This window comes from Macaca thibetana, chromosome 19 (genome assembly GCF_024542745.1).
Source record: "Macaca thibetana thibetana isolate TM-01 chromosome 19, ASM2454274v1, whole genome shotgun sequence".
In the NCBI taxonomy this organism is placed as follows: Eukaryota; Metazoa; Chordata; class Mammalia; order Primates; family Cercopithecidae; genus Macaca; species Macaca thibetana.
This window is the reverse complement of record NC_065596.1, coordinates 14,879,810-14,888,216: the sequence shown is the minus strand read 5'-3', so window position 1 is coordinate 14,888,216 and position 8,407 is coordinate 14,879,810. Positions and strand designations below refer to the sequence as shown.

Genomic DNA, 8,407 nt, shown 5'->3' with positions numbered 1-8,407 from the left:
TGAATCTATTGAATTGATAACTATTTTGCAGTTAATTTTTCATCTAAAAAAGGATTTTCTTTTTTTAAGTTTCCTCTCTTGCATTAAGATGTCTCCATAAACTCTAGATTACATATAGATTTTCTAATTTTCTTCTGCAGCATATTACTTTAAAAACATTGAAATCTTTCATGCTCATGGAATGTGTTTCAGCATGTGGTGTGGGATAGTGGATACAGTATCTTTTCCCTCCAGAAACATGGCTAATTATTGTAGTACCACATATTGATAAACTGTCCTTGACTTACTGATTTGAAATTCCATGTCTATTAAACTATAAATTCCTATGTATACCTGTATCTGATTCTAGACTCTGTGCCAGTGATACATTTACTTATGCCAATATCAAGATCATAATCTTTTCATTCCACTGGTTTTATATCAACTAGTAATATTCCATGGTAAAAAATAATAATGGTAGCTTGTTTGTTTGTTTTTGAGATAGTCTTGCTCTGTCACTCAGGCTGGAATAAAGTGGTACAATCTCGGCTCACTGCAACGTCCACCTTCTGGGGTCTAGGGATTCTCCTTTCTCAGCCTCCCGAGTAGCTGGGATTACAGGCACACACCACCACACTCAGCTAATTTTTGTATTTTTTTTTTTTTAGTAGAGATGGGGTTTTGCCATGTTAGCCAGGCTGGTCTCAAACTCCTAACCTCAGGTGATCTGTCCACCTTGGCCTCCGAAAGTGCTGGCGTGAGCCACCGCACCTGGTGGTAGCTGCTTTTTATGTCTTACTACCCTAAATGCTTAATAGACATTAAATTTTTATGCTTCCAAGATGTAGCTATTATCATGATTTTCCCTTTTGGTTTTTAGACCAGCTTTATTGAGATACAATTCATATATAACAAACACAGTTCACCCACTTAAAGCTATATAATTCAATATTTTTTAGTACATTCACAGTGTTGTTCAAACATAATTTTGGAACATTTTCATCACACTAAAAGAAATCTTTGAATGGGAAAATCCATTTACCTCCTCTTTAAGCTCCAGGGAACCACAAACCTACTTTATCACTACAGATTTTTCTTTTGTAGACATTTCATATGGATATAATCATAAAATTTTTTAATTTTTATTTTTGTATAGACAGGGTCTCACTATGTTGCACAGGCTGATCTCGAACTCCTGGGCTCAGGCAGTCCTGCCTCAGCCTCCAAGAGTGCTGGGGTTATAGGCGTGAGCCACCATGCCCTAAAATCATACAATCTTTTGTGAATAACTTTTTTCACTTAGCCTGTTTTTCAAGGTTCATCTATATTATAGCCTAGATCATTCTATTTTATTGCTGAATGATATTCCATTCTATGTATATACCATTTATGATTTGTCTTCAGTTGATGGACATTTGAGTTGTTTCCACTTTGGGGGTGTCGTGATTAATGCTGCTATGAAAATTCACATGTATCTTTTTGTGCATATTGGCTTTTATTTTTTGTTTTGAGAGATCATGGCTCACTGCAGCCTCTACTTCCTAGGCTCAAGCAATCCTCCCACCTCAACCTCCTGAGTAGCTGGGACCACAGGTATAAGCCACCACACCCAGCTAATTTTTGTATTTTTTATAGAGACAGGGTTTTGCTCAGGCTGGTCTCAAACTCCTAAGCTCAAGTGACCTGCCCGCCTCGGCCTCCACCGAGGCATAAGCCATGCCCGGCTGGTTTTTATTTCTCTAGAGTATATATCTAGGAATGGAATTGCTGAGCCATGCAGTAACCATCTATTTAAGAATTTGAAGAGCTGCCACACTGTTTCTGAAAGGGGCAGAACTGTTTTACATTTCCACCAGAAATATATGAGGCCTCCAACTTCTCTACGTCCCTGCCAACACTTTAGTCTTTTTCATGTTAACCGTGTTAGTGGTGTGAAGTGATATCTCATGATTTTGACTTGTATTTCCCTAAGACTAGTGATGTTGAGCATAATTTAATGTGCTTTGTTAGCCATTTGTATGCTTCTTTGGAGAAATTTCTGTTCAAATCCTTTGCCCCTTTTAAAATTTGGTTTCTGCCCAGGCACGGTGGCTTGTAATCCTAGCAATTTGGGAGGCTGAGGCGGACAGATCACTTGAGGCCAGAAGTTCAAGACCAGCCTGGCCAACATCATAAAAGATACAAAAATCACCCAGGCGTGGTGGCACACACCTGTAATCCCAGCTACTCGGGAGGCTGAGGCAGGAGAATCACTTGAACCCGGGAGGCAGAGGTTGCAGTCAGCCAAGATTATGCCACTGTACTCCAGTCTGGGTGATAGAGCCAGACTCTGTTTTGAAAAAAAAAATAAGTCTGGGTGCAGTGGCTCATGTCTGTAATCCCAGCACTTTGGGAGGCCGAGGCAGGCAAATCACCTGAGGCTGGGAGTTCGAGACCAGCCTGACCAACATGGAGAAACCCTGACGCTACTAAAAATACAAAAATTAGCCAGGCATGGTGGCACATGCCTGTAATTTCAGCTATTCGGGAGGCCAAGGCAAGAGAATCGCTTGAACCCAGGAGGCGGAGGTTGCGGTGAGCTGGGATGGTGCCAATGCAATCCAGCTTGGGCAACAAGAGCAAAACTCCATCTTAAAAAAAAATTTTCATTGAGTTGCAAGAGTTCTTTATATATTCTGAAGAGAGGTCCTTATCATATGTATGATTTACAAATACTTTCTCTCAATGGGTTTTCCTTCTCTTTCTTGATGGAATATTTTAGAATACTAAAATACATAATATTGATGTGTCTTCTGAAATATGAGTTTAATGTTGAAAATTTTTTGTTCACAATGTTTTTGATACTGCACCTAAGAAAACATTACTAAATCCAGTATCATGACACTTTCTCCCTATACTTCTGGGAATTATTGTAGGTCTTACATGTTTAGGTCTTTGATCCATTGTCAGCTAACTTTTGTGGGTTTTTTAAATATTTTAATTTTTTTAACTTAATCCCCAATGTGGTATTCATTAACTTTTGTATGTATGTAAAGTAAAAGCCCAAATGCATTCTTTTGCAGTATGGTGTCAGTTTTTCCCAGAACCATTTGTTGAAAACATTCTTTTCATTCTTCATTGAATTACCCTGGCAGCCTTGTAGATCCACTGACCATGTATGTGAGGGCTTACTTCTGGACTCTCCATTCTATTCCATTAATCTGTATGTTTATCCTTAAGCCAGTGCCACGTTGTTTTGATTACTACAATTTTGTAGCACTTTTTGAAATCCAAAAGTGTGACTCCTTCAACTGTGTTCCTCTTTTTCAAGGCTGTTTTGCCTATTTGGTGTTCTTTTCATTTCTATATAAACTTTATGATGAGCCTGTCAATTTCTGCTATGAAGCCAGTGCTAAATTTAAAAAATAATAATAAATGGAACTTCTTAAAGCATAGTAAGGCAGACTTTACTCAGTACCATCACGTTAGGTATAGGGACCACTGCAGTAGGATTTTGCAGTGGAGGTGATAGAGTAGGCTAACTCTGAATACTATAGCATGAGCAAATCGTTAGGTATAGGGACCACTGCAGTAGGATTTTGCAGTGGAGGTGATAGAGTAGGCTAACTCTGAATACTATAGCATGAGCAAATCGGAATTTATAGCCAAGTTAAAGAGTAAAGGTCAGTGAATGGAAAATTGCTAAGAGGAATAGCAGGGGTATGGAGGATGCTGGATAAACTGACCTAACATGATGTCTGATCACTTGGCCTGTAATTGGTAGATAGTAGAGAACCAGTAACCTGATCAGCTATCAAGGGTGATCTGATACTGAGGGTGGTAGGTTCTTGCTGTACTGACTTAGCAGGGTTCTTGCTAAAACTCAGTTTACAAAAGTGTACACATGGGCCTAAGAAAAGGTTAAGGAACTTGACTATAGTTGAGTAAACCAAAGACTCTGTCACCATCTGGAATTTTGATAGGGATTATGTTTAATCTATAGACCAACTTAGAGAGTACTGCCATCTTAAAAATAATATTAAGTATTCTTGGTCAGGTGTGGTGGCTCACGCCTATAATCCCAGCACTTTGAGAGGCCAAGGTGGGCAGATCACTTGAGGTCAGGAGTTCAAGACCAGCCTGGCCAACATGGTGAAACCCCATATCTAATAAAAACACAAAAATTAGTCGGGCATGGTGGCACATGCCTGTAATCCCAGCTTCTCGGAAGACTAAGGCAGGAGAATTGCTTGAACCCAGAGGCAGAGGTTGCAGTGAGCTGAGATTGTACCAGTGTATTCCAGTTTGGGGAACAGAGCAAGACTCCGTCTCAAAAATAATAGTAAGTATTCTAATCCATGAACATGGGTGACTTTCCATTACTTTTGGTCTTCTTTATCAACATTTTGTAGTATTCAGTATGTAAGTCTCGCACATCTTTTATCAAATTTATTCCCAAGTATTTTATTATTTTAATACTACAATAAATGGAATTCTTTTCTTTGCCTTTTTTTTTTTTTTTTTTTTTTTGGAGTTGAAGTTTCGCTCTTGTTGCCCAGGCTGGAGTTCTATGGTGCCATCTCAGCTCACTGCAACCTCCACCTCCTGGGTTCAAGCGACTCTCCTGCCTCAGCCTCCTGAGTAGCTGGGACTACAAGCACGCGCCACCACGCCCAGCTAATTTTTTTTTTTTTTTGTATTTTTAATAGAGACGGGGTTTCACCATGTTGGCCAGGCTGGTCTCAAGCTCCTGACCTCAGGCAATCCACCTGCCTCATCCTCCCAAAGTGCTGGGATTACAGGCGTGAGCCACTACGCCCAGCCAGAATTGTTTTCTGAATTTCATTTTTGGCTTGTGCCATGATAGTATACATAAATACAACTGAGTTTTCTATGTTGATCTTGTTACCTGTAACCTTGTTGAACTTGTTTATCAGTTTTAATAGTTTAGTGGATTCCTCAGGATTTCCTACTTAAAAAATCACATCAGTAGATAAACTTCTCTATTCCACACTGGATTCATTTTCTTTTCCTTGCTCACTTACTTTTTAAATTCCAAATGGATGTGGAATTTTTCATCTTTCTTCACAATACTTTCCTCTCTCTCAATTGTAGTAATTAATTGTGTTGAAAACAGTCCTGATAATAAGCCATTCTTGCAATCCTAAAGTCATAACTGGATTAATTTTGCTAGAAATTTTATTTAGAAGATTTGCATACAAATGTGTTTTCTTTAAAATATCATTACCCAGGACTAATTTAATCTTACTAAGTACCACTAAATCTTGTCTTACCATATTTGAGTGGATGTATTCACTTACTTGACTCTTACAATACCAAATCAGGCAGCTTATTATAAAATTCATCCAGTTCACACAGAGGCAAGAGAGGCAATTTAACTTCTACAAAATTTAACTTCTACAAAATTACATAGCAAGAGGCAGAACCAAGATGTGTACTCTAGCAGTCTGACTCCATGTTCACTTTGCTCTATGACCAGTACAGCTTTAAAAGTTGCCTCACCTCTTCAAATGTGTTGACCTCTGTGAAATGCTCTGAGATATTTCTTTTGTTTTCTTTTTCTTTTTTTTGAGACAGAGTCTCACTCCATCACCAAAGCTGGAGTGGTGCAATTTCAGCTCAATGCAACCTCTGCCTCCTGGGTTCAAGTGATTATTGTGCCTCAGCCTCCCAAGTAACTGGAATTACAGGCGTGCATCACTATGCAGGGCTAATTTTTCTATTTTTAGTGGAGACAGGCTTTCACCATGTTGCCCAGGCTGGTCTCGAACTCCTAAACTCAAAGTGATCTGCTTGCCTCAGACTCCCAATGTGCTGAGATTATAGGTATGAGCCACCATGCCCGGCCTGAGATATTTATTTTCATGTCCACCTGGCTGAAATTACTGTATATTTGGAGGACCAACTCCCCTTACCTAAAATTAATGTTTCAGTATCTCAACCCCTATCCTTTTCTCTTGTTTTCTCTTCATTAAGATATAAGTCCCGGCCGGGTGTGTGGCTCACGCCTGTAATCCCATCACTTTGGGAGGCCGAGGCAGGTGGATCACAAGGTCAGGAGATCAAGACCATCCTGGCTAACACGGTGAAACCCCGTCTCTACTAAAAATACAAAAAATTAGCCAGGTGTGGTGGCACATGCCTGTAATCCCAGCTACTTGGGAAGCTGAGGCAGGAGAACTGCATGAACCCAGGAGGTGGAGGCTGCAGTGAGCTGAGATCATGCCACTGCATTCCACCCTGGGCAACAGGGCGAGACTCTCTCTCTCAAAAAAAAAAAAAAAATTTAAGTCCCTTAAGGAGGCCAGGCGCAGTGGCTCACGCATGTAATCCCAGCACTTTGGGAGGCCAAAGCGGGCGGATCACAAGGTCAGGAGATCGAGATCATCCTGGCTAACACAGTGAAACCCCGTCTCTAGTAAAAATACAAAAAAATTAGCCGGGCATGGTGGCAGGCACCTGTAGTCCCAGCTACTTGGGAGGCTGAGGCAGAAGAATGGTGTGAACCCAGGTAGCAGAGCTTGCAGTGAGCCGAGATGGCACCACTGAACTCCAGCCTGGGTGACAGAGCAAGACTCTGTCTCAAAAAAAAAAAAAAATTCCCTTAAGGAGACCACAAGCAATGAAAATATTATGATTTTGATCTTGGCATAAATAAATGTATTACTGGCATAGAGTCTAGAATCAGATACAGGTATACATAGGAATTTATAGTTTAATAGACATGGAATTTCAAATCAGTAAGTCAAGGACAGTTTATCAATATGTAGTACTACAATAACTAGCCATGTTTTCTGGAGGGAAAAGATACTGTATCCACTATCCCACACCACATGCTGAAACACATTCCAAAAGAAGACATAGGAATAAACATAGGAAAAAATAAACATAGGAAAAAATGCTCATTACTAATCATTAAAGAAATGCAAATCAAAACCACAATGAGATACCATCTCACACCAGTCATAACGGCTACTATTTAAAAGTCAAAAAACATGTTGGCGAGGATGCAGAGAAAAGGGAACATTTATACACTGTTGGTTGAAATGTACTGTGGAAAGTAGTGTGGAGACTTCTCAAAAGAACTTATAACAAAGCCACTCTAACCAGCAATCCCATTACTGGGTATATACCCAAAAGAAAATAGATTTTTCTATCAAATAGACACATACACTCATATATTAATCACAGCAATATTCACAATAGCAAAGACATGGAATCAACCTAGATGTCAATCAACAGTGGAATGGATAAAGAAAACATAGTACATATACACCATGGAATACTATGCAGCCATAAAAAAGAACAAGATCATATCTGCTGCAGCAACATGGATTAAGTTGGAGGCCATCATCCTAAACAGATTAACACAGGAACAGAAAACTAAATACTACATGTTCTCATTTGTAACTGAGAGTTAAGCAAGTACTCATAGATACAAATATGGGAACAACAGACACTGGAGACTACTGGGGGTGGTAGGGGGGAGACTGGGGGAGGAGGAGAGGGTTGAAAAACTACCTATGGGATACTATGCTTACCACTTGGGTGACAGATCATTCATATCACAAACCCCAGCAACACACAATTTACCCATGTTACAAACATGCACGTGTATGCCGTGAACCTAAAGGTCAGAAAAAATAATGTACTACAATGGAAGGAAAAATTAAAAATAGAAACCAACAAAATAGAACACTACAGACTGAACTGTGTATACCCTCCTTCCACCACAATGTTCATGTCTTTGAATCCCAACTCCTAAGGTGTTTATATTTGCATATGGGGGCTTCTAGAGGTAATTAGGGTTGGATGAGATCATGAGGATGGGGCTCTCATGATAGTATTAGTACCTTATAAAGAAGAGACATGAGAGAGTTTGCTCTGTCAGCCAAAGGAGAGCCAGCAGAATGAGAAATAATGAGAAAGCAACACTCTACAGGCCAAGAAGATGCCCTCACCAAAAACTAACCATGCTGGCACCCTGAAAACATTTACAGCCTCCATAACACTGAGGAAATTAATTTCCTGTTGCTTAAGTCATCCTATGATAATTTGTTATGTCAGCACAACTTTACTACAGAAATCAAACCAAAAATATACTAATCAAACCCATTTATTTTGAAAGGAATTAACAAAACTAAGCAAATTCCAGCAATATTAATGTTTTTCATAAAGGAGAAAAGGCACAAGGAAATGATATCAGGAATGAAAAGTGTATGCAAAAGGTATGTAACAGCAAAAGCCACAAATACTTAAAATATCAGAAAATACTATAAACGTTGAGTATAAATTTTAAAATACAAAACTGCCTATAAAAATAACTCTTGCCAAAACACACTTAAGATGAAATTGGGAAAGAATAAATAAAAATTTTAAAAAGATGAAATTGCAAACCTTACTAGTGCCTACAAAATATAAAAATAAT

The 8,407-nt window shown here is 39.1% G+C and overlaps 1 protein-coding gene across 7 annotated transcripts in view; it reads left to right on the top strand.

Moving 5' to 3' along the window:
• Positions 1-8,407, top strand: part of PIN1 (peptidylprolyl cis/trans isomerase, NIMA-interacting 1) — a 429,836-nt gene that overhangs the window by 59,242 nt on the left and 362,187 nt on the right. Inside the window, exon 1 of one of the 7 annotated variants that reach the window (XM_050770777.1) lies at positions 7,462-7,466. The exons of the other annotated variants lie outside the window; for them this stretch is intronic. The gene's annotated coding sequence lies outside the window, so the exon portion shown is untranslated. Of the gene's footprint in view, positions 1-7,461; positions 7,467-8,407 lie in introns of those variants that run through there. 7 annotated transcript variants of the gene reach the window in all.